Genomic DNA, 24117 nt, shown 5'->3' with positions numbered 1-24117 from the left:
TTGAAAACCCCAAACTTCAGAGTGACTTGGTCTGTATTAAACAGCTAGTTTAAGGTAGAGACTCTGATATGTGTGTCTAATTGAGTCCAGTGTTTTTTTCTGAAAATTAGGTGACTTTATTTCCTTTAAAGTATTACGTCTTTCTCTTTTATTGTTTAAGAAAGATCACATTTCAGGCTTGTTTCTCTTCATAGTATCACCATTTCCCAATCAAGATATGAACTCTTGGCATTACTTTGGATTACTGTCTCTCCTTTGGCTCCAGATAATCAAAACTTAAAAGTGCCTGTGATCTGTCTTCTATATCTTTTACATCCTTTGTTTTTCTTTCATTCCCATCACTATTCTATTCAGTTCATGCTTAGATAGTTGTATTCATTTACTTAGTAGTTTCTCTGGATCTAGTATCATGTCTCCTCTTACTCATTGTGGATAACATTGCCACATTAACATATCTAAAATCATGATTTCTTTCTTTACACCTATGTGTGTGTTATTCTCCTTTTCTGGAAAATTCTCACTGCCTTTTCATGTATATGCATATCCTTTAAAGCTCAACTTAGATCTTATTTTCTTATCAATACTGGCCTAATGGGAGTACAATGTGCAAAATCAGAAGTCAGGTCGTGTCTGTAATCTTTTGACATCTAAACACATGGTATCCACTTATCATAGCATGGTAGACCAAGAGGAGAATTTAGATGTTATTTGTTCTCATCTTTACATTTGAATTAATAGTTTTCCTGAAGTTAAAAGTATTTGAAAGGTTCAGGGCAGAAATGTAGTAGACTTAGTTTTCTAACCTCTTAATTCCAGAATTCTTTTTGTAACACTTCCTCTCACTGTAAAGTGCCTTGTCTTTTTAGATGTTTTTTTCATGAGTAAATTTATTATTTTACTAGCATGAGGCCAAAAATCTTGTTTTACTCTTTTGTACTTCCCATAATATTTTACACATAAATAGGCCTTAATTTATTCTTTATTTATAGAGAATAATTACTTTCAGATAAAAGTAACATTTTAAATAAAATTTTATTTCCATTTGTACAGATATTAATGGCCAAGAATATATTGCTTTTGTTTAAAAGGGATGGAAGATGTGTTATTAGTAGTTCTTGGTAGTTACATATACTTCCAAGGCTTTGTTAAACAAAATTAGTGGGGGAAAAATATAATTGAAAAACTCTCTGGTTGTACTTTTACTGCTAGGGAAGCGGGTTTCACTTGTTTGCAATAGTAAGAACACTGACTAGAGTACAAAACAGAAACTTTATCAACATTTCTTCATTGTTTTAATGTTTTCAATTTCTAAGTGAATAAAATGTTTTATAAAAAAATAATTTTGAGGGGTGGGGATGAAGTTTACTAGTAGAGCAGTTGCCTATCATGCATATGGCCCTAGGTTTGATTTTCAGCACTTCAAAAAAATAATTTTTATAGCAAATTGTACTAAATGGAAATATGATAGAATTCTGTTGTTTTAGTTATCAAGCCACTATTGTAAACTAATTACTTTGTACCATCTTTTAGGTTTTAAAGTTTTATGAATATATCTGGCTTAAAATATGTAAGTAAAGCAACAGGAATTGTTTAAAGTTACTTTGTATCTTAGCATTAAAAAATGTTACATTAGGGGGCAGCTTAAATATATATCAGGTGAATAAAGCATGGGCTTCGTGCTCATAGTTGGGGATATTTGTATCATCTGCTGAGATGTATTACAGAGGTGATGTCAAGGTGAAAGCAGGCTTTCAGAATGGTTGGAAATCATTGATATTCTGACTTGGAAACTGTAAATGGCTCAGTGGCAGATGGAGTCTTTGTCAAGGAAGAAAAATGGCAGCTTTGGAGCACATAGATGTTTTGCTAGCAGCACAGTACATAGGCTTGTGACCTTCTAGTATTCAGGAGTCCTTTCTATGCTATAATAAATTGTCCTCAGCTTTTATTCACCCCAAGTATATAAATAGTAGTCATCACATTTTGGTACAAATTGAAATGTTTTATTATGTAGAAGCATAAATATGTTTAATTGTCTAATTTTCAAAGAACTAAGCTTTTAAGGGAACCTGGATTCCTTGGTATCAGAAATATTTCTCTGTTGATTTGCAAGAGTAAAAGCACTTAAGGAGTCTGAAAACATATTTGTTTTATAATTACAGAATATTAAATCTTGAAAATATGCAAAAAATCCTAAAACAATCTACTTATTTTACAGAAGAAGAGACTAAGGCTCAGAGGCTATAAGTTAACCATGACCACTTAGCTAGTTAATGATTTTTAGATTTTTTTAATACTTATAAAATATTTTTAGTTTTGAAGGTAAAACAATTTAGAATACTATTGTATACACCTACTTATTCATGATACTTGCATAATGAGAGTGGATAAGTTTAGACTTTTATTTACTATCTAATTGCAGATAATTTTATTGGAAAGAATTTAGCCTTTTTTTTTTAATCTGGTGTCACTAGACTACTATATAGAAAATTTTTTGTTGGAGGGTTAATTACTTGGATTATAAAGTTACCTATGACCAAGCTATGTTTTTATTCCTTAATAAATATATTTCATGAATATTAACCAATTGATATATAAATGGTCCTAACTTACAGTGGTTCTGCTTATGATTTTTCAACTTTACAGTGGTGTGAGAGTAAAATGCATTCAGTAGAGACTTAAGTTTGATCTTTTCATGGGTTATTGATGTGAGTGTAAAAAAACAGTACTCTGTGGTGTACTATCTTGCTAAGCAATGATGTTTAGTAAATTAGGTATATTAAATGCACTTTTTATTCATGGAATTTTCCACTTACAATGGGTATAATGGGACATAATCCCATTATGAGTCTAGGAACATTTGTATATAGTATAGATTATTTATATGTATACTGTGTTGACTTATGATTTTTTCTTTTTTTAAAGAAATAGTTGTAGCTTGTATACTGAGATATTTTGAAATTTTCTGCTTGTGTCAGTGAGAATAGTTTTTAGAGGGTTATGTGTTCCTATGAGAGTCTATTGTCATGTATGTTCAGTTGAATAGCTGACATGTATTGAAGACTAACATCATCATTAACATTAGGACTGGTAAATAAAGATAATTTTGTGCTCTTGTAAAAAAAAATTAGGACTGAAAGCATTACACTCCTAAAATCGACTTGATAATTGATAAAGGTATAGAAAAGAATCATTACAGCATTGAAGAAAATGACACTTTGCTTTACAGGGTGAAGTTTGCTGTATTTAATACTTCAGATTGTAGTCTTTTGCCAGCCAGTACCTAAAGAATTCAGTTAAAGAAAAGTTTATAACAACAGTTATACTGAAATGCTATCTGTGCATTTTCTAGAGATGAAATTATGCAACATTTTTACCATTGTTTTCAATTAAGAGAAAATTTTGAAGTTAGAGTCAAAGGCTTCCAAAATCCTGAAATAATTTTTTGTTGTTGTTAACAATAAAACTACTCTCAGCTAGGTGTGGTGGTAATCCCAGCAGCTCTGGAAGCTGAGGCAGGAGGATCAGGAGTTCAAAGCCAGCCTCAGGAACTTAGTAAGGCCCTAAATAATTCAGTGAGATCCTGTCTCTAAATAAAATATAAAAATAAAAAGTGCTGGGGATATGGCTCAGTGGTCGAGTGCCTCTGGGTTCAATCCCTAGTACCAAAAACCAACAAACAAACAAACAAAACTAATCAGATTTTATATAGAATGTGAATATGAAAAGTATGAACTATATTATAAATGAAATCACTATTCTTATTGATATGTTGATTTGTATCTATTTCACCTATTATCTACTTTAATATGGAATAAATTGTTGAATACAGGTAAAATGATGGTCACTAAATTATTTAACAACTAATTAGTAAGTTCCTATTTACACATAAGTGCTAAGGATAATGTACTGTAAGAAAACAAAGACTCTGAACTCAAGGGCTAACCTTCTATAGGTGAAAGAGACAAGTTAATATTTAATATATTAGATGGCAACCAATACTATGAAGAAAAGTAAAGCAAATTAAGGATCATGAGTGCTGGGGGTGTAAGTTACCATTTGTTACAGAGTTGTCATCAAAGGCCTCTGTAATAAAATGACAGTTTAGCCAAGATCTTAAGGAAGTAGGGAGCAAAGCATGCATGTCTCTGAGTGGGGACTCTTTCTAAGGAAACAGTAAATGCCAGCACACTGAGGGTAGATTATGTTTGGCAGCATGGCTGGACTGGAGTTGTGTAAGTGATGAACAAGAATTAACAAATAAAGCCAGAGAGATTTCACATAATTAGCATTTAAGTCTTTTTTTTTTTTTTTAAAGATTATAAAAACCATGCTTTCTAAGCTTAACTAAAGCCCTTATGTCAAACCAGTGGTACCCAAAGTAGTTTGGTAGAACATTGTTTATATGGAATATTAAATGAAAAGATGGTTCCATGGTTAAATAAATTTGGAGGACGTGGGATTATTGTTAAACAAAGTTACATTGGTTTTGTTTTAATAATTTTCTGAGCATCTTTTAACGTGCTAATGTGTTTTGTGAATTTCCAACTCATTTGATCCTTCCTTCAAAGATTGCATCTTATGGGACTAGTATTTTTCATGTGTTGGCAAGTGCTGTATTAGACAAGTTAACTACAGGTTAATAAAAGTGTTTTTCCACAATAGTTATTTTGTAACTTCTCTGCTTTCCCGAAGGCCATACCTCTTCCTATCTGCTTTTTCAGTAAAGATTGCATTTCTTTCTCTCTGTAAATATTTCTCCAATCTATTCATTCTGTATTTGTGATGCCTAACTGTAGGTTTGCATCATATCTCTCCTGGGCTGTCACAGTAGTTGGCTAACTGGCTTCTCTGCTTCTAGTCTTGCTGTGTCCATATTCATCATCCTCATTGACGATTTAATTGACATCACAAATCTAACTAGGTTATTCACCTACTTAAATCCTTTACCAGCTTTCAATCACTACAAAATTAATCTCATTTACAGAGCATATGAAATCTTTCACAATCCGTCCTCTGCCTACATCTGAAATTATGCTTCAATCTCCCATACTTAATGCTTTCCAAATTTAAAACCACTTATACTTGCCTAAAGTAGGTAATGGATTGAACAGTCCTTTTGCCTTTATTCATTGCTGTTACCACTTCCTGACACAACCTTCTTCTGTAAGTAGCCTGATTTTCCATTCTTAAAGGTTTAGAGCAGATATAATCTTCTACAGGAACACTCTAAAAGATCTTCCTGGGTATACTCATAAATCTATCAAAATACTTTTAAGATGAAATAAAAATACGTATTTGGATTTTTTCTACTCTCAGATCCTACACCTTGTAGCTGTGTTAAGTGCCTAATACTTTAAGTTAATTTGCAAATTAACTTAAGTAAGTAGTTGAAAAGATCCATCAAGTTCTCTTTTTCCCTAGTTCTGACCCTGTTTGGATTATAGATTTTAAGTGTAAAACTACAAAATATCTGGAAGAAAACGGGGAAATCTTAGTGAAGAGTTCTTCTTTATATATGACACATAAAACATGATCTATAAAAGGAAGAATATTAGTAAATGGTTATTTGTTTTGCAAAAGACCCTATTATGAAGAATAGACAAACTACGAATTGGGAGGAAATGTTTCAAAACTACATATTTGACAAAAAAAAATCATACTTAGGATATAAAAATATCTCAAAACTCAACACTTATAAGCAAACAGTCCAATTAGAAAAAAATGAGCAAAAGACATGAAGAGCCATTTCATCAAGGAGGATATGTAGATGTCAGATGAGCTCATGAAAAGATGTTTAATCATCACTAGCCATTAGGCAAATGAAAAAATATTTGTTCATTGGACACCTGTCATAACAGCTAAAACAAAACAAAACAAAAATCACAGTATTACATTCTAGCAAAGATGTGGAGAAACTAGTGTCCAATAGACTGCTGTTGGAAATATAAAATGGTAAAACCACTCTGAAAAGTAGTTAGGTAGTTTATTAAAACAACAACAAAAAATTACAAAACTAAACACAAATTTAAAAGTTAGAGTTGGTAAAGGAGAAGACCTTGGGTGTGACTATAAATAAGTAGTGTGAGAGAGATCTTTCTGGTGATGTTATCTTGATGGTAGTGTTTCTTACATAAATGTTCATGTAATAAAACTACATGAACTCATACATACACATTTTTAGTTAGTTTCTGATTTTTATTATTCAATCTATATTATTATGTAAGTTATAACCATTTGGAAAACTGAGTGATAGGTACATGAAACTTCATTATACCATTCTTTTAACTTCCTCTAAAGAATATAGTTATTTCAAAATAAAAGTGGGGAAAAATACTTATTTTGTTTAAAATTTTTACCTCCATACCCATTTCTGTGGGGAAAAAAAAGTTTCATTTCCTCACTAAACTTTAGGCTTTATTCATGTTTTTTGATTTTTATCATCTTCTGCCATTTTTAGAGATTTTCTTCACTGATCTTTCATAAGACACATTCATATTCTCTCTCTTGACAGGTGTATTTTATTGTTATCTATAGGATTATCCTGTTCTAAATAAAATTATAAGCAGAAATACAAATAAAACTTTCACATACCTCCCTCAAGTTGTAAATTAAAGATACATTCATGTTAATATGTGTAGCTCTAGTTCATTAATTTTAATTGCTACCTAGCATTTCATTATAAAAACATGTCTCAGTAGTTTACTTATTCTTTTTTTTTAATTTATTTTTTATTTTTTTATTGTTGGTTGTTCAAAACCTTACATAGTTCTTGACATATCATATTTCACACTTTGATTCAAGTGGGTTATGAACTCCCATTTTTACCCCGTATACAGATTGCAGAATCACATCAGTTACACTTCCATTGATTTACATATTGCCATACTAGTGTCTGTTGTATTCTGCTGCCTTTTCTATCCTCTACTATCCCCCCTCCCCTACCCTCCCCTACCCTCTTCTCTCTCTACCCCCTCTACTGTAATTCATTTCTCCCCCTTGTATTATTTTTCCTTTTCCCCTCACTTCCTCTTGTATGTAATTTTGTATAACCCTGAGGGTCTCCTTCCATTTCCATGCAATTTCCCTTCTCTCTCGCTTTCCCTCCCACCTCTCATCCCTGTTTAATGTTAATCTTCTTCTCATGCTCTTCGTCCGTACTCTGTTCTTAGTTACTCTCCTTATATCAAAGAAGACATTTGGCATTTGTTTTTTAGGGATTGGCTGGCTTCACTTAGCATAATCTGCTCTAATGCCATCCATTTCCCTCCAAATTCTATGATTTTGTCATTTTTTAATGCAGAGTAATACTCCATTGTATATAAATGCCACATTTTTTGTATCCATTCATCTATTGAAGGGCATCTAGGTTGGTTCCACAGTCTTGCTATTGTGAATTGTGCTGCTATGAACATCGATGTAGCAGTGTCCATGCAGCATGCTCTTTTTAGGTCTTTTTTTTTTTTTCTTCTCTTTTTAGGTCTTTAGGGAATAGACCAAGAAGGGGAATAGCTGGGTCAAATGGTGGTTCCATTCCCAGCTTTCCAAGAAATCTCCATACTGCTTTCCAAATTGGTTGCACCAATTAGCAGTCCCACCAACAAGGAACAAGTATACCCTTTTCCCCACATCCTCTCCAGCACTTGTTGTTGTTTGACTTCCTAATGGCTGCCAATCTTACTGGAGTGAGATGGTATCTTAGGGTGGTTTTGATTTGCATTTCTCTGACTGCTAGCGATGTTGAGCATTTTTTCATGTGCTTGTTGATTGATTGTATGTCCTCCTCTGAGAAGTGTCTGTTCAGGTCCTTGGCCCATTTGTTGATTGGGTTATTTGTTATCTTATTGTCTAATTTTTTGAGTTCTTTGTATACTCTGGATATTAGGGCTCTATCTGAAGTGTGAGGAGTAAAGATTTGTTCCCAGGATGTATCTCCCTATCTACCTCTCTTATTGTTTCTTTTGCTGAGAAAAAACTTTTTAGTTTGAGTAAGTCACATTTGTTGATTCTAGTTATTAACTCTTGTGCTATGGGTGTCCTATTGAGGAATTTGGAACCCGACCCCACAGTATGTAGATCGTAGCCAACTTTTTCTTCTATGAGATGCTGTGTCTCTGATTTGATATCAAGCTCCTTGATCCATTTTGAGTTAACTTTTGTGCATGGCGAGAGAAAGGGATTCAGTTTCATTTTGATGCATATGGATTTCCAGTTTTCTCAGCACCATTTGTTGAAGATGCTATCCTTCCTCCATTGCATGCTTTTAGCCCCTTTATCAAATATAAGATAGTTGTAGTTTTGTGGATTGGTTTCTGTGTCCTCTATTCTGTACCATTGGTCCACCCGCCTGTTTTGGTACCAGTACCATACTGTTTTTGTTACTATTGCTCTGTAGTATAGTTTGAAGTCTGGTATCGCTATACCGCCTGATTTACACTTCCTGCTTAGCATTTTTTTTTGCTATTCTGGGTCTTTTATTTTTCCATATGAATTTCATGATTGCTTTCTCTATTTCTGCAAGAAATGCCCTTGGGATTTTGATTGGCATTGCATTAAACCTATAGAGAACTTTTTGTAATATCGCCGTTTTGATAATGTTAGTTCTGCCTATCCATGAACAGGGTATATTTTTCCATCTTCTAAGATCTTCTTCAATTTCTCTCTTTAGGGTTCTGTAGTTTTCATTGTATAAGTCTTTCACCTCTTTTGTTAGGTTGATTCCCAAATATTTTATTTTTTTGAGGATATTGTGAATGGAGTGTTTTTCCTCATTTCCATTTCAGAGGATTTGTCGCTGATATACAGGAATCCCTTTGATTTATGCGTGTTGATTTTATATCCTGCCACTTTGCTAAATTCATTTATTAGCTCTAATAGTTTCTTTGTAGACCCTTTTGGGTCTGCTAGGTATAGAATCATGTCATCTGCAAATAGTGATAATTTAAGTTCTTCTTTTCCTATTTTTATGCCTTTAATTTATTTCATCTAATTGCTCTGGCCAGTGTTTCAAGAACTATGTTGAACAGAAGTGGTGAGAGAGGGCATCCCTGTCTTGTTCCAGATTTTAGAGGGAATGCCTTCAATTTTCCTCCATTCAGAATGATGCTAGCCTGAGGCTTAGCATAAATTGCTTTTACAGTGTTGAGGTATGTTCCTGTTATCTGTAGTTTTTCTAGAGTTTTGAACATAAAGGGTTGCTGTACTTTGTCAAATGCTTTTTCTGCATCTATCGAGATGATCATATGGTTCTTAATTTTAAGTCTATTGATGTGGTGAATAACATTTATTGATTTCCGTATATTGAACCAGCCTTGCATCCCAGGGATGAATCCTACTTGATCATGGTGCACAATTTTTTTGATGTATTTGATTCGCCAGAATTTTATTGAGGATTTTTGCATCTAGGTTCATTAGAGATATTGGTCTGTAGTTTTCTTTCTTTGAAGTGTCTTTGTCTGGTTTAGGAATCAGGGTGATGTTGGCCTCGTAGAATGAATTTGGAAGTTCTCCCTCTTTTTCTATTTCCTGAAATAGCTTGAAAAGTATTGGTATTGGTTCCTCTTTAAAGGTTTTGTAAAACTCTGCTGTATACCCATCCGGTCCTGGGCTTTTCTTAGTTGGTAGTCTTTTGATGTTTTTTTCTATTTCCTCAATTGATATTGGTCTGTTTAGGTTGTCTATATCCTCCTGACTCAATCTGGGCAGATCATATGACTTAAGAAATTTATCGATGCCTTCACTATCTTCTATTTTATTGTAGTATAAGGATTCAAAATAATTTCTGATTATCTTCTGTATTTCTGAAGTGTCCGTTGTGATGTTGCCTTTTTCATCCCGTATGCTAGTAATTTGAGTTCTCTCTCTTCTTCTCTTCGTTAGCATGGCTAAGGGTCTGTCGATTTTATTTATTTTTTCAAAGAACCAACTTTTAGTTTTGTCAATTTTTTCGATTGTTTCTTTTGTTTCGATTTCATTAATTTCAGCTCTGATTTTAATTATTTCTTGCCTTCTACTTCTTTTGCTGTTGTTTTGCTCTTCTTTTTCTAGGATTTTGAGATGAAGTATGAGATCATTTATTTGTTGGTTTTTTCTTTTTTTAAGGAATGAACTCCAAGCAATGAATTTTCCTCTTAGAACTGCTTTCAATGTGTCCCATAGATTCCGATATGTTGTGTCTGTGTTTTCATTTATCTCTAAGAATTTTTTAATTTCCTCCTTGATGTCTTCTATAACCCATTGATCATTCAGTAACCTATTGTTCATTCTCCAAGTGATGCATGATTTTTCCTTCCTTCTTTTATCGTTGATTTTCAGTTTCATTCCATTATGATCAGATAAGATGCATGGTATTATCTCTACTCCTTTATATTGTCTAAGAGTTGCCCTGTGACATAATATATGATCTATTTTTGAGAAGGATCCATGTGCTGCTGAGAAAAAAGTGTAACTGCTTGATGTTGGGTGGTATATTCTATATATGTCAATTAAGTCTAGGTTGTTAATTGTGTTATTGAGTTCTATAGTTTCCTTATTCAGCTTTTGTTTGGAAGATCTGTCCAGTGGTGAGAGAGGTGTGTTGAAGTCTCCCATGATTATTGTATGGTGGTCTATTAGACTCTTGAACGTGAGAAGAGTTTGCTTGATGAACATAGCTGCACCGTTGTTTGGGGCATATATATTTATGATTGTTATGTCTTGTTGGTGTATGGTTCCCTTGAGCAGTATGTAGTGTCCCTCTTTATCCCTTTTGATTAACTTTGGCTTGAAATCTATTTGATATGAGTATGGACACTCTTGCTTGTTTCCAAAGTCCATATGAGTGATATTTTTCCCAACCTTTCACCTTCAGTCTATGTGTATCTTTTCCTATCAAATGCGTCTCCTGTAGGCAGCATACTGTTGGGTCTTGTTTTGTGATCCATTCTACTAGTCTGTGTCTCTTAATTGGTGAGTTTAAGCCATTAACATTTAGGGTTATTATTGAGATATGGTTTGTTCTTCCAGCCATATTTGTTTATTTATGTTACTAAACATGGTTTGTTTTCCTCTTTATTTTCCCCCCTTTACTGTCCTACCTCCCACTGTTGGTTTTCATTGTTATTTTCCATTTCCTCTTCCTGAAATGTTTTGCCAAGGATGTTTTGAAGAGATGGTTTTCTAGCTGCAAATTCTTTTAACTTTTGTTTATCGTGGAAGGTTTTAATTTCATCTTCCATCCTGAAGCTTAATTTCGCTGGATACACGATTCTTGGTTGGAACCCATTTTCTTTCAGTGTTTGAAATATGTTATTCCAGAATCTTCTAGCTTTCAGAGTCTGTGTTGAAAGATCAGCTGTTATCCTGATTGGTTTACCCCTAAATGTAATCTTCTTCCTTTCTCTTGTAGCTTTTAAAATTCTCTCCTTATTCTGTATGCTGGGCATCTTCATTATAATGTGTCTAGGTGTGGATCTCTTATGATTTTGAACATTCGGCGTCCTGTATGCTTCTAGGATTTGGGATTCTGTCTTGTTCTTCAAGTCTGGGAAGTTTTCTCGTATTATTTCATTGAATAGATTGCTCATTCCTTTGGTTTGGACCTCTATACCTTCCTGTATCCCAGTGACTCTTAAGTTTGGTCTCTTTATGTTATCCCATATTTCTTGGATGTTCTGCTCATGGTTCCTTAACAGTCTTGCTGAGCTGTCTATGTTCTTTTCAAGTTGAAATACTTTGTCTTCATTGTCTGATGTTCTATCTTCTAAGTGTTCTACTCTGCTGGTAGTATTCTCAATTGAGTTTTTAAGTTGGTTTATTGCTTCCTGCATTTCTAGGATTTCTGTTTGTTTGTTTTTTATTACCTCTATCTCCCTGTATAGTTGATCTTTTGCTTCTTGGATTTGTTCATGTAATTCATTGTTGAAGTGGTCTTTCATTGTCTGATTTTGCTGTCTAATGTCTTCCTTAAGACTCCAGATCATCTGAAGCATGTATATCCTGAATTCTTTATCTGACATTCCATCTGCTGCAGCTATTACCTCTTCTAAAGTTGAGTTGACCTGCATTGCTTGTGGTCCTTTCTTTCCTTGTCGTTTCATACTGCTCGCGTTTCTTTCTGCTTGGTGAAACTGTTGTGTTTTTGAAATTTTCCCCCTATATATTTATATTGCTCTTGTATAGTTGAAAAGTCTCCCTTGCAGGGCGGGCAGCAGCTGTGCTCCTCCTCCAATTGGGGTGATCTGTCTGCCACGCTGGCTGGCCCCTGGGTCTGTTCTGCAAGTCAGTCACAGGTCTGCCTACCTTGTAGGCGCGGGCGGCGGCTCTGCTCTGCCCCTCCTCCAGTTGGTGTGATGTGTCTACCATGCCCGCGGACCCCTGGGCCTGTTCTGCCAGTCGGTCGCAGGTCTGCCTACCTTGCAGGCGCGGGCGGCGGCTCTGCTCTGCCCTTACTCCAATTGGGGTGACGTGTCTACCACGCCGGCGGGTCGCTGGGCCTGTTCCGGGCGTGGGCGGCAGCTCTGCTCTACCCCTACTCCAATTGGGGTGACGTGACTAGCACGCTGGCGGGCCTCTGGGCCTGTCCCGGGCGCGGGTGGCGGCTCTGCTCTGCCCCTACTCCAATTGGGGTGACGTGTCTACCATGCCAGCAGGCCGCTGGGCCTGTTCCTCTGGTCGGTTGCAGGTGTGCCTACCTTGTGGGCACGGGCGGCGGCTCTGCTCTGCCCCTAGTCCAAATGGGGTGACGTGTCTGCGGTGCCGGCAGGCCTCTGGGCCTGTTCTGCCAGTCGGTCACAGGCCTGCCTACCTTGTGGGCGCGGGTGGTGGCTCTGCTCTACCCCTACTCCAATGGGGGTGACGTGACTCCCACGCCGGCGGGCCTCTGGGCCTGTCCCGGGCGCGGGTGGCGGCTCTGCTCTGCCCCTACTCCAATTGGGGTGACGTGTCTACCATGCTGGCAGGCCGCTGGGCCTGTTCCTCCAGTCGGTCGCAGGTCTGCTTACCTTGTGGGCACGGGTGGCGGCTCTGCTCTGCCCCTAGTCCAAATGGGGTGACGTGTCTGTCTCGCTGGCAGGCCGCTGGGCCTGTTTGTTCCGGGCGCGGTCGAAGGCTCTGCTGTGCCCCTACTCCAATTGGGGTGACGTGTCTACCATGCCGGCATGCCGCTGGGCCTGATCCGCCGGTCGGTTGCAGGTCTGCCTACCTTGCGGGCGCGGGTGGCGGCTCTGCTCTGCCCCTACTCCAATTGGGGTGACGTGACTACCACACCATCGGGCCGCTGGGCCTGTTCCGGGCGCGGGCAAAGGCTCTGCTCTGCCCCTACTCCAATTGGGGTGATGTGTCTACCACGCCTGCGGACCGCTGGGCCTGTTCTGCCGGTCGGTCGCAGGTGTACCTAACTTGCGGGCTCGGGCGGCTGCTCTGCTCGGCCCCTACTGCAGAGCAGTACTTTGTGAGACGCAGGCGAATGGCAGCCTGAAATTACCTGTTGTATAGTTGAATGAGCTGCGATCAGTTGAAAACAGGGATGATGACGTCAGCTCTCCAAGATGGTGGCCGCTGGGCTCCTCTGTGGTCTGACTGGTGTGGAGAACCAAACTGGACCGCTTCCTTCCCCCTTCTCAAACCCAGAATTCAGCACTGTGTACAGTGATTGCACAGCTGGCAGGAGCCCACAGAATCCGCAGCGCTGTATCTTTGCGTTGCTATCTCTTGCTTCCCAGTGCGTGCCGCAGATTCTAGCCGCGGGGCGATTTGCTGAATAAGCAGTGTGACCCTCCGTGCGGACAAATCGCTCGCGTTTGAGCCCCTGTAGCTGATCCTCATGCAATGAAAATCCTTCCACTAGGTTTTGGAGCCCCCCAGTTTTGCTAGAAATTCCTAACAAGATAGTTTTTAGCTGATCTAACTCATCATTCTCCCGAACAGTGACGCTGTACACGGGGGTGATGCACTCCCTTCGCCGCCATCTTTCCTCCCGTTTACTTATTCTTTCTTGAATATTTCCCAGCTTCTTTCTTTTCATTCATTCATTCTTTTTTTTTAGGATGTTGTGAATCAAATCCAGGGTCTCATGCATGCTAGGGAAGTACTCTGCCAGTAAGCTATATCCCCAGCCCACAATTAACATCCTTATGCATAACTCTTTTTATATATATATATACACACACACACACACACACACACACACACACACACACACACACATTTCCAGGTTACATATCCAGAAGTGGAATTACTGTCTTATATATAGGCTACATGCACTTTTTACTTTATGTTGTCTAACATCTTTCTACAGTTATTGTACCAGTGCGAAAGGATTTCTTGATATATTTAGCATTTGTTTAATTTTTGCCTTTCTATTCCCTCCCTCTCTATAGATGTCCAATAGATTTTACTTCTACAATATACTTTCTTATTTCTTGCTCTACCTTGACCAGCCATGAAATAAAAACAATTGTGATTCATTTTGGCTTCCATAGCTTTCATATTCATCTCCTCTTTTGTGACACTTCTGTGCAACCTTAGTACAGACACTTGCTCTTACTTAAACTGTTTCAGTAGACCAAATACTGTGACAATCCTTATTGGAAATCTCTTCCTCCTCCAGTTCATCCCACTTAAAACTGCTAGGTCAGTATTTCTAATGAAAGTAGTTTACCATTGTTTGCAGCATACTTTTGAAAACCTTAATGTGGTATTCAAGGTCATTTTCAATAAGGTCCTATGTTGTGATACAAGACTGAAGCAGTCAGGGTCACTCCAGGTGAACTGGGCTGCCACAAAGTAATCACACAGAGACAGAGAAATACCTTTTTCCTTGGGTTCTGTGACAGCTCCTCTGACTCAGCTCCCATAAAGGAGGCAAGGCAGGGAAGAACCAGAAAAAGCATGCCTTGAACCCATTTTTACTGGGGAGAAGCCATTCATATGAGGCTAGGAATCAGGTTTTAGGGGACTGAGTCTAGCTTCCTGATGTCCTGCTGTCAGCAGGTTGCCTGACATCTTGGAAGGCCTCGCCCATCTCATGTGCTGTGTGGGAATCAAAGGCAGAGCAAATGAAAGGGACAAATATGTGCACAGCCCAGATAGAACATCATCATCAGTCCAGTCCACTTTGTGTGCTCAAGATGCTCACAGCTCACACACACACAGCCCATGGCTGTTTGCCATATACATAGCTCCTGTCCAGAGTGGCTCCCAACAATCCTAAACCACTTTTACAGCCATGTCTTCCACTATTTTTTACTTGTGCTCTATGTACTTGCCAGACCACCTTATTTTTTATTATTTGTTGATTGATTTATTCAAATAATAGATATTCAATGAGCTTTTATACTGCTTTATATCTATATAACTATATTGACATTGTATTTTAGGTGCAAATCATGATTCTTGTATAACGGAACTTGCATTCCACCTCATCCTAGTCTTTGAACATATTAAGTCCTTTTAAGCTTCTGATCCTTAGCATATATGTTGTTTCTTCACTTGAGATATCTGGTTTCCTAATTCCCCCATCTGGCCATCTTTTCCATTCAAATTCCTACACACTTTTCAAGGTCTACTTTACATGTCACCTTTTCATGAAACCTTTTCTGACATCTTCAGTTCCCTTTTGCTCCCATTATACTTTAATTATACCATTCTTATGGCACTTGGTATGTTCCATGAATTTGTCTTACCCTTCCAAGAAATTGAGTGTCAAGTACTTTGTCCAGTCATCTGTTATTAGTTGTGTAATACTTAACATAGGCTTTGTATTTAATAATTAAAATAATTTAGTCAAAGATAACATTATTATTCAACTTCATCAATTGGATCTATTTAAAAAAATAATTCAAATTAAGAAAAAATAATTACATAACTTTAATTTGGTGGTGTTCTTAAAACACTACAGAATAGGGCTGGGGTTGTGGCTCAGTGGTAGAGTGCTCATCTAGCACGTGAGAGGCCCTGGGTTAGCTCCTCAGCACCACATAAAAATAAATAAACAAAATAAAGGTATTGTGTCCAACTACAATTAAAAATAAAAATTAAAAAAACACTGCAGAATAAACTTTATGACTTGCTTTGATAAACAGTAAATGTGATTAGTGTTAACAAGTTTTCTTTTTCTTTTTCTTTTTTTTAATTTTTAAGTAGTTCCTTTTTCTCAAAGCAGATGGTACTCTGGATCCTACTTGTTAGCTTCCCAAGAAGCTGGAACTACAAGCAAGCACCACCCAACCTGGCCTGGTTGGTTCTCTTGAGTTGCCTTGGCAGCTGCTGTGTGCCTCCTTTACCCCAAAGAAAAGCCCTTTGTTTATTTTCTACTATATTGGGCTTCTTCACAAGATTTTGTTTGAAGAAAGAACTCTCACACTAAAATAATTTTAAATCATTGCTACGATAGCATTAAGTACTTCAGTTTTATCTATTTTATATTTTCCAAACTTTTGTTAGAAAAGTATTAATCTGGCACTCTTCTTCCTTATATTATCATTGATTTCAAATCAGTAGTCAGTTGAATGAGACTTTAGATGATGAAGCAAATGGTAGACAATGGACTTTTGGATAAAACAAATAGATTGTTTATTTGCTGAATATTCTGGGTTTTTTTGAGGGGGCTGTTTATTTGTTTTGTCCTCTAGTACTGAGGATCTAACCCTTAGCACTTTATCATTGAACTACATTCCCAGCTTTTTTTATTTCTTATTTTGAGGCAAGGTCTCACTTAATTGCCTAGGTTGGCCTTGAACTTGCAATCCTCCTCCCTCAGCCTTCTCTGTAGCTGGAATTACAAATGTGTGTGCCACTGTATCCAGTGAAGATTCTGTGTTTTAATATGGAGTTTTGAGAAGTTGTTAGAATATCAGAGATTACTGGAATTTGTGTATAGATGTTTATTTAGTACGCTGAAGAATTTTTTAGGTTACAGCATCTGTAATGTATAAAAGAAGATTCTGATTCAGTTTGTCTGGACTGGGGCCTGAGATTTCACATTTTTAACAAATAATTTCAGTATTGCTGATGTTTCACTTTGAGTAGCAAGAATATAGATGACCTTCCAATTTTAGGATTGCTAATAAAATTTTCAGATTGTCCTAATAAAAGTAGATTTTTGGTTGCTTGTAGACATTTATTTACACTGATTCTCTACTCTGATTTGTATTTTACCATTTTAATAGAAGTTTCTAAGTTTTAAGGAAATGTGTGGATTATGGATTAATGATTGCTCTAGGATATGTGATTCTTTGCTTAAAGTTATCCTTCAGTATTTTCATTCATTCATTCATTCATTCATTCATTCATTCATTCATTCATGTACTACCCCATAGAACCCAGAGCCTCATGCATGTTAGGCAAGTGCTCTCCCTCTGAGCTACACCTCCAGTCCCAAGATTTTTATAATTTTGACCGGTATGACATTGTCAATGGAACTTTAATAAGGAATCTCTTAATTACTTGGTTTACTTTTCTAACAGAACTAGAATTCATAATAGATTTTTGTTATTTTAGCAGGATATTGTTTTAAGGCATACTTATATTATAAAAATAAAAATAGGAAGTAGTCTTCTGTTTGACTTTGTTTTAGTTGGTATAAGTACTATTTTTTTTCCTTTGTAAAACTGTTATTATCACAAATTAGTTGCAATTATATACTATAAAGGTTAGACTGTTTCTTTCAACTGTAGCACACGTGGAATTGAAAACCAAATGTGTCAATAGACAACCAATAGGATAGTTAGTTCTGTCATTAAATAGCTTATTCTCAAACAGATATAATTGATTGGGGGTAATATTAATATTTAACTTTAATTAAATAATATAAAAAAACATTGATAGTCTTTTATGCTTTTACAGAAAATTATAACTTGGTCATAATTCTTTAAGAAAGTTCTCAGAATTACTTATTTTTGACAAATGGAAATTGGAAATCAATATTTGCAGACCAAGATAGTAAAACATTTTTTTGGGGAAAATATGATTTTATTTAAAAAATTAGAACAATTTTATGTTGATAGTTATTACATTATCCCTACATTATTTTAATTAATAATTATCAGCAGTAGAAAGTGCTAGAGGATTTATATTATTACAAAAGTGACTTTAAAATACATTTATTATCATTTTATTATTTCTTATTAAATGAACACTCACAGGAAAAGTTTTCATATGGAATTTATGGCAAATGCTGATAAAATTTTTTTAGATCTGATCCAGAATTGTCTATAGAAAGGAACTTCCTTTGTCTCTTCTGGTAGCATCCATAGATTTTTTTTTTTAAAGGTACATTAATACTGCCGCTAGAAGCAGAACCATTGGAATTTACATTAAAAATAAATGTGATGAATAAAAAGCAGCACACTATAATATTATAGTCTTGACTGCTTTATCAATAAGTTCTTAAATTTGAAGTACAAAAATAGTGAAAAGGTCGAGAAAAATGAAAGAAAGAACAAACGATGCAAAAAGAAAATGACACTGAGGTCTTGGTTTAATACATATGTATTTCAGGTTGATGGTTGATTTCATTAGCAAATCTCATTGTTATGCAATGAATGTTCTTCTGCAGCAAAATGAATATTGTATTCTCTCAGACTCTGTATCTATTATGTTTCAATTACTGAAAATATATACATTTAGCTGACTTCGGTTTACTTTTACCAAATTGTTTTTAAGGAAAAGAAAGAAAACTGAATCATATTATTTTGTTGTTTAAATTTCTTCAATAACCTTTTTAATTTTTATTATAGATTTATGTTCTACTATTGTTCTCTAAAGTAAACATTTAAAAGAGGTGGATAATAATGTATCCATGTTAATTACCCTCTAACTTGTTAAATGAACACAATGTAATCTTGATTGATTTAAGCTGATAATTAATATGTGCTACTTAAGCATATGCTTTCTAACATTTTTAAATGTTGAGTGGTTTTTCTTATTGCAAGAAAATGTTAAGTAAGTGTACATATGGCAGATCTGAAGACTGCTACCTTTTGCAATAGCAAAAAATGTATGTTGAATTTTCATAAAATAAGAAATTCCGAAATAATAAATTTCAGTGGTTATACAGTGGAAGTGTTCATTTAATCACAAAAATGTATGAGGTTGCATAATTCTTATTAATGTGTTCAAATATGGATCAAGCAGTATTGGACATTTAATGTAAGTCATTTTGATGTCTCACAATAGTTTTCAAAATCAGTTTGGTTTTCATAGTGTTCTGAAAGATTGCCACCATAGTTGACATTCTTTTGACAAGCTTAGAAATCAAATAGCCCAAGATTTGATTAAATGTGAGTTGATTTTATACTGCACAGAAATTGTCTGTTTGGTAAAAATTGGCCTTCTGGTTCACTTAATGAAATCCTAATAAACACCTTGGCTATGTTGAACGAACATGAGCTGGTGTGTGTGTGTGTGTGTGTGTGTGTGTGTGTGTGTTAGTTTATTAATAGCTCGTATTAAGTTAATTTAGTGTTTGCTACATGCTGAGTGTTTTATTATTCACAATGAGTAATATAAAAGAAGAATTTCCAAGTTCTAGTTAAGGAGATCCCCAAGTTATTACAGAGTAATATAAAATAAATCACGTAGAAAAAGAAAGTTTTATGGGCCCAAATAGTCAGATACTGTGAAAGCAATGTCCTGCAGGCGATGAGACCTGTCCTGATAATGAGGTGTAGTGGAAGAAATAGGAAACAACATAAAAATAATCTGGGAGGTAGGAGTACACAAGCTTATCAGTTTGGGGAGATAAAGGAGACTCAGCCAACTATAATGAAGATTTGATTTGCTACTCCCTATTTACCTCATATGAATATCAGAGTGAAGCATTGTTAAATTTTAATAGTGTTCATTTGACATGATAGCAACTGACATGGTGCAGTTATTTTTTTAAGTTACTGAGTTATCTTTCCTGTTTTTGGACTTGCCAGGGAGCAGAAGAATATTTTCTGAATCTTTTGCCTTTATAGAATCATTAGGTACAGTTAGTTGTGCTGAAAATGCTCTAAAAAGAGTGCTTGGCTGAAATACCCTAAGGAGATGGGGTGGGGGTAGGAGTTCCCTTTTCTCATTTGTCAGCTCAGAGAGGGAGTCTTTTCATAACTCATAGGATGCCATATATACTTCTCTCCCCTTTTGTCTTATCTATAAATTCTTAATATCCAAACTCACCAACCCTTGATAAATGCCACCTTGAATAAAATAAAATATCAAATTTATTTGCTCTTCCTTTCTACATTTTTCTTCATCATTCTCTAAATTTTGGCCCTTTATGGGAAATTAAGATAATCATGGATTTTTTAAAACAAAGTAATAATTTTCTAATTTAAATTTTTGTTTTGTTTAGGCAAACGAATTACAAAATCAAGCCTACCAATATCATAGGAAATACAATTTAAATTTTCTATAGTAGAAATGAGAATTGTGTTTTTGCATTCCAAGTGGCTGTAGAACATACAAGTTATTTAATTTGACCAGGAAATTCAGCTGAAACTGTTAATGCCTTAATCATAGTTTTCCGAAAATTCCCTCATTCACATGTCATTTTTAGTAAAGGTGGTGATTAGTGATTGTTAGTGACTTGTGTTACAGTGATTTAATACTGAAAGTATACTTCTGAAATGAAAAATTAGGTATTTGTGATGAGAGATTCTGTACCCTTGGCACAGTCTTATCTGCTTGGGTGTTCTTTTTGTTGTTGATTTTATTATTATTCTGTTTTGTTGTATTTTCTATTTTAGTGCATTAACTTTATTTTGCAAACTGAATTATTATAAACCTAATCTAAGCAATATAATTTTAATGTTTTGATAAGATTATATTGTTAAAAAAGTCTTGAGAGCTCTTTGCATTAAGATGAAAACATACTATGTACATAATAAAACAAAGGTGTAGTGTTCGTAAACATAGAATTTTTAAGAAATGCAATTTTTACAGATTTTTTAAAAACTGCTACATATTTTAAAAGTACTGACTTAGTTTATCATAGGTTTTTATTTGTCTTATACCTATAATTAATTTAAATCAACCTTCATTGAACTATATTAGAAATTTAGGGAGCAAAAAGAAGAGCAGTTTAGGGAGGAAAAACTAAGGACAAGGAAACTTAGTTTTCAAGCTAACAATTTTTTTTTAAGTGCTCACAGTTGACCAGTTTTTTTTTTTTTATTTTTTTGAAATACAAGTTTAAAATGATATAAGGAATAGCTTCAAGTTATGTAAACTTTTTGATTCATACGATTGAGTTTTTTTCAAAGACTGCTACATAAATTTTAAAGTAGTATTTTGGAAGTGTGGTTTGGCAAAGAATTTTAATTTTGGTCTTTTATTAAGACTCAGAAATTTCTTTTATTTACTTTCTTGAAGGAGTTAAAATTTAAAGACTTTTCCTTAGGTTTTTTTTTTTTTAAATTCTTATTTGTTTTTAAAGCAATTTGTTAGCATTTGTCTCGTTTTTACAGCTTATTTACTAAAACTAATTTTTGAAAGCTGCTTAAACCATCTCAGTTTTCAAGCATTTTTTATTTTAAACTGTGAGTTATTTCACGTCAAGAATGAACTCCCTTTTAAAAAGGAAGTAACAAAATTCTTCTCATTGTTGGTTTTGATGTTAATAAAATTAAGAACCGATTACTTGAGATGTCAGCTTTACCTGCCTTAGTTTTGTCACGTGAGCCTTCACGTTTACTGGTGATCTAAGTGCTCCACCTGCCTTTCAGTTTGTTTACCAGGAAATCAAGATGTGTAAACTGCAGGAAGTACTATTTGACCCTCTCCGACAGTATCTCATTACAATAATTGCTAATCTCTGAATAAGACAGCCATGTTTTGTGAGTAACTGAGAGAGAGAGGTTGTGTTAGGTAGATTTTAGGTGTTTCAAGAAATAGAGCATACTAAATGCTTGCTTGGATTATGTTTTTATTATAGCTTTTGATAAAAGACATATGGTGACCTTTGGGGTCAGCAAAGCTAGGACACAATAGCAGGTATTCTTTCATGCCTTTTAACTGAAAGAATATCACGGCTTGTTGTTTTGGAGTGCTGTCACTGCTCTGAATCGAAAGGATAATGGCTACTTCCTGATTAAACCCACTCTCCACAGTAAGCTGCTAATGTTATACTGTCTTTTTCTCCTGTGAATGCAAGAGTATTTATTTGATGTTTGCTTTACTTTTTATCATTGTCTTTTCATTGATAGATCTCTTACAAATATATCTTGAAGTTGAAGTTTATAATAAGAGTAGATACAACTGGTTTTTAAGTTTGTAGGGTTTTTTAAAAAAATGCAAAAGTATTTCTGTTTGATATCTTAAATCCAACCATCTCATATACTTATTGTAGATTTTGGTTAAAGAAGTTAGCTATATTTAAAGACATTAGAATGATAAAATATATTAAGCTGCTACTTTCTTGGCACTCTAAGCAAATTTTTAAAAATAACTTACAGAGTAAATTAGATTAATTTTTTTTCAGTGACTACTGGGATAAAGTAATTTTATTATTTAATAAATTTCATAATTCTGTTTACATATATTGTGTTGATAATAATTTTATTATATTAAATTGTTGCTCTTAGTTAAGAGATCATCATGACTTAAAAACAATGTTCAGTATTCAAAATTTAAGAAGGGAATAATGAGCTTCTTAGCTTTAATCCTAAAGCTGGCAGTCACTCCATCTGTAGTCTTGGGACAGTCATTTAAATTGCTTACCTCAGTTTTCTTGTCCACTACCATATGAGTGGTTAGGTAAAATTTGCATGTCTATTTCCTGGTGGTAGTACAAACTATGAAGAAAACAAATTCACAAGTATTTTATAAAATAGATAAGTGACTCTGCAGATAGGAAGACATTAAGAGCCACAGTAGACAGAAATAACAGAAAATTTTTAGAGCTTTAAAATAAACACTATTACATTAGCCTTTTAAATTGAACTGAACTCCCAGTGTTGTTCCAACATCGATATAACATTACCTAAATAATATACATATAATCGGACACATGACTAAAATGAGAAATGGCAAGCTTGGAGATAATTTAGTAAAAGTTAGAATTTATTTAACTTTTTCTCAAAAGTCTTATTACTTTTTAAAATGAGATTGTTCAGAGTAGAAGGAAGAATATATGTGTATATTATAGGCCTATATGTATAGGTGACCTAAATAGTACCATATTTAATTTTTAATATCTAGTGTTGGGTATTTTGGCTATATAAGAGAAATCATTTAAAATTTTTTAAAATTTGAAGGTAGTTACTGAAGAATATTATAGAGCCTAACATCTTAAAATATTAAAAAATATTCTGGGATTATGTAAATAGAATTCCTCTTTATTGAAAATTAAGGTATTTCTTCTGTAAAATGCTTATCAAGTTTATTTTTGGTGACTCAGTAATTTTTAATATAAATTCTTGTTATATCCTAAGGAGATTCTAAATATTGTGTTTAGTGAATATTCTAACTTAGTTATCAAACAGAATTTAAATGATAATCTTCACATTATCTTTGCTTTACAAATTTACTAATTTAAGTAACCTATTTTTGTAATAACAAGTAATAGATGTCGTGTATTAAATGCATACTATGTGCAAACATCTGGGCTAATTCTATCATCATTTAAAAATTTTTTTTGTCATTAATGGACCTTTATTTTATTTATTTATAAGTGATACTGAGAATCAAATCCAGTGCCTCCTCACACATGCTAGGTGCTTGCCTTTTCCACTGAGCCACAACCCCAGTCCCCGCTATCATCATTTAATATTGATGATAATTATGTCATGTATAGTATAGTTTGTACTACCACCAGGAAATAGACATGCAAATTTTACCTAACCACTCATATGGTAGTGGACAAGAAAACTGAGGTAAGCAATTTAAATGACTGTCCCAAGACTACAGATGGAGTGACTGCCAGTTTTAGGATTAAAGCTGTTCTATGTATATGGAAAAATATCAGTAAATAAAACTTTCAAAGGTCTCTACCTTTGTGGAATGTATAGTAGACTTAGAAGTAAACAATAAATAAAGTGATATTGAGCAAAGATCAAAGAAGTTAGCTGTGTAGATGCCCTTAGGAGGAGTCTTCAAGGCAGAGAGCATGAGGCTGGAGCCTGACTGGTATGTGCTTTAAAATGAATGGAGGCC

General features: G+C 34.9%; 1 protein-coding gene across 18 annotated transcripts in view; it reads left to right on the top strand.

Annotated features, from left to right (window-relative positions):
- Positions 1-24117, top strand: part of BAZ2B (bromodomain adjacent to zinc finger domain 2B) — a 373522-nt gene that overhangs the window by 165340 nt on the left and 184065 nt on the right. The window contains exon 1 of one of the 18 annotated variants that reach the window (XM_081261488.1): positions 21798-22072. The exons of the other annotated variants lie outside the window; for them this stretch is intronic. The gene's annotated coding sequence lies outside the window, so the exon portion shown is untranslated. Of the gene's footprint in view, positions 1-21797; positions 22073-24117 lie in introns of those variants that run through there. 18 annotated transcript variants of the gene reach the window in all.

This window comes from Spermophilus citellus (assembly GCF_964194105.1).
Source record: "Spermophilus citellus genome assembly, chromosome: 11".
NCBI lineage: Eukaryota > Metazoa > Chordata > Mammalia > Rodentia > Sciuridae > Spermophilus > Spermophilus citellus.
Note: the sequence above shows the minus strand (reverse complement) of the source record. Positions and strands in the feature narration are given on the sequence as shown.